Below are 3,356 nucleotides of genomic sequence, written 5' to 3'. Positions count from 1 at the left end.
AATTCCTGGGCATAGGGTGGAGTATTCAAGAGAGCCTAAGTAGTGAGGAAAAATGAATCCCAAACTCTGTGCCCACCACAAAAAGCCCAAAAGGCAAGTGTCAAGAGGATCAAACTCTTTCCAAGCAACTTCATTGCATTACAGAACAAAGCCGTAGAATATTTATAGAAATATATATGTGTGTATTCTCATTATTCTCATTTTGATGCTCCCGGAATTACATCTGTAGCTCAGTCTTCCTCTATTCACAAAGCTGAACAGATTTTCATGAGCTCGTGGATGCTGCCCAGAGACGGAAGAGATAATATCTCTGTCTCTTTAAGAAAAAATTATAACTTCTTTCACTATAGCATTGCTGAGTGTTAAATCAATTCAACTCAGTCTCCTTCCAGTAAGATTTGGAATGGAGCCAGAATTCATATTTTAGGGGAATAAAGCTCTCCCAGACGATTCTGACGCAGAGCCAGAATCATCTGAGGATGAGTGGTTTAATGCATTTCCAAGTTTCTTAGGTTATGAGCGATGTTATTTCTCCTTCTTTTCCAGAAGGACAGAGACAAAGTAATTTTCAGCTGTAACTCGGTATCAGGAGTGTAAATACTTGTCTGGGAGAATAATACAACAAGGGAACAACAACAATATGTACAAACTTTAATTCTCTTGCAGAAAGAGAGGAAGTTATTTAAACTGCTAACTAAAAATTAAGAGGAAATACAATTCCTATTTAGAATAAATATGGGATTTTAGTTGAGAGAATTGTTTTGAGATCAGTGACAAATCTCCCCAGTCATCAAAAAGGAATTTCAGATTATTTTTACACTTGATCTTAGCCAAAAGTCTGAGAAGCAATTCAGATAATTTTTAATGTTTGCAAACATCCTTCCCATTTCTCCATGTTTCGAGCTAGACCCGGGCTTTGTATTAGGGCTATATCTGTTTGCAAGTAAAACTAACTTAAGCTAAAAGGGATTAGTTGGTTTATAAAACCAGAGAGTCAGAGGTGGCACTGGCTTCAGAAAAGCTGGAAACAGGGCTCAAAGGTGGTGGTAGTCAGGGCTCTGTCTTCCCCTCCCAGCTCTGCTTGGCTTTTATTCTACAAATTCTCCCCAAATGGTGAGCAAGAAGGTCACTGACAGCTATACTTCCCAGCTTCGCAGCCCCAAGAAAACCCTTTCCCAGTGTTTGTAAAGCCATCTTAAAGGGGACTCTGCTTGATCTTTTTTGGATCTTATGTCTGCAACACCCCTCAGTCATCACTGAGCCTGGGGGTACCGGGTACTTCGACAAGTCTGGGTCTCCTGGCTGCCCCTGTGGCAGTGAGTTTACAGCCCCATCAGGACCACATGAAATTGGCAAGGAGTATCCCAGCACAATGAGAATGAGGTTGGGGTATTGAATGGGCAGAAGACATCTATCTACAACGGTCCACTGCAGGATGTTCGTATTGCCCAAATGGCAGATAGCAGATTGCCATTTGTGTGTGTACTTATCTAAAATATTCCAACCTGTGAGGTTGTGTATGAATATGAAATATCTGGCGAGTGGGGAGAGACGTAGCAGCTGAGGAAAGCCCTGCCATCCAGGTTTCAGTGGCTTATGTCTAAGCTTTTTTTTTTTTTTTCCAGGTATAATTGACATATTAGTTTCAAGTGTACAATATACGGTTCGATATTTGTATATATTTTATATATTCCAAAATGATAAACACAAAAAGTCTGGTTAATATCCATCAGCGCACATATTTACAAATTATTTTTCTTGTGATGAGAAATTTTAAGATTTACTCTTTTAGCAGCTTTCCAATATACAGCACAGTATTATTAACTATAGTCACTATATCGTACATTACATCCCCAGGACTCATTTTATAACTGGAGGTTTGTACCTTTGGACTCCCCCTTCACCCATTTCACCTACCCCACCTCCTCCCTGCCCCCGGGCAATCACCAATCTGTTCTCTGTCTGAGTTTGGGAATTTTTTTTCGTTTCCTTTTTTAGACTTCAAATATAAGTGAAATTACATGGTATTTCTCGCTTATTTCACTTAGCATAACGCCCTCAAGTTCCATCCATGTTGTCACAAATGGCAAGGCTTCCTTCTTTTTTATGGTTCAATAATATTCCATTGTGTATATGTATATATACCACATTTTCTTTAGCCCACTTTTCCCACATTTCTACACTTCCCCTAGGCCTTTTGTACCTTATATGAGCATTTTTTCACTATTGGAAAGAAAATAAATATTTGCTAAGTGATGCTTAAATGGTGATGGAAAGTTAATTTTTTTCTTTTATTATGTTTGTTGGGACTCAATCTACTCAACTTGACAGAGTAAAACCTGCTCTCTGGCATTTTGTTAACAAAGTCAGTATTAACCTATATTTTATCATCAATTGTATTTTCTATTGAGGAATGTTTGAAAGATATTGATAAGAGACATCATAAGAGGTATTGATAAGAGATGTTTCATAGAGAAATTCATTGTATATTTTAGACGTAAATTATATGTATTTGTCCTCAATTCACTTGAATTCTACTATTTAAAGCGATGGATATGGGACGTCCCTGGCTGTCCAGTGGTTGGGACTCCACGCTTCCAGTGCAGGAGGGGTGCGGTTTTGATCCCTGGTCAGGGGAGCTAGGATCCCGCATGCTGTGTGGTGAGGCCAAAAAAAAAAAAAAAAACAAAGAGAATGGTTAGGTGTCTAATACACAAACACATTTATGATTACCATTATGGGATATAAATGATATATTAAGTTGCATAATGATTTAAGTTCCATTCAAGCAATAGATTTGAAGGTGAAAATGGTATGACATATAAAGTTCCTGTATGTAATATGTTAAAATAGAAAACTAATTATGAGCTTGCATAGAATGACGTGTCACTTACAATGGATTTATTTCAAGGATCTGACAATTCAAAGACAAAGGGCTGGAGGTGACCTGTTATTCAACACTTCAGTAAAACCAGCAAAGATACTACTAAATGCTAATTCAAGCACATTTTCAAGTTTTTACTGTTTTATAATAAATCTTAGACAAGATAGGTTAAATATAGGATGCTAATTGAATCTTATAAATTATTAAAACTGTGCTAAATATCATAGAGCTTACATAAAATATAGCTCTATGATAGACACTAGACAATATATTACTTGAGGAGTACAATTGAGAATGACAGGATTTGTGCTAGAATTAGTAACCTAGAAGTAATTTTCAAAATTCAACTTATGATAATTGAGATTATATAAATTATGCATCATTATCTTCACATAGCAATATAGTGGGGGACTTCCCTGGTGGTCCAGTGGTTAAGACTCCGAACTTCCAATGCAGGGGGCACGGGTTTGAC

At 37.3% G+C, this 3,356-nt stretch overlaps 1 pseudogene; it reads right to left on the bottom strand.

Annotated features, from left to right (window-relative positions):
* Nucleotides 1-704: 704 nt before the first annotated feature.
* LOC116742788 lies at nt 705-850 on the bottom strand (annotated as a pseudogene).
* Between the last annotated feature and the right edge of the window lie 2,506 nt (nt 851-3,356).

This window comes from Phocoena sinus, chromosome 17 (genome assembly GCF_008692025.1).
Source record: "Phocoena sinus isolate mPhoSin1 chromosome 17, mPhoSin1.pri, whole genome shotgun sequence".
Lineage (NCBI taxonomy): Eukaryota > Metazoa > Chordata > Mammalia > Artiodactyla > Phocoenidae > Phocoena > Phocoena sinus.
The sequence above is the reverse complement of the archived record's forward strand: the minus strand, read 5'-3'. Positions and strand labels throughout refer to the sequence as shown.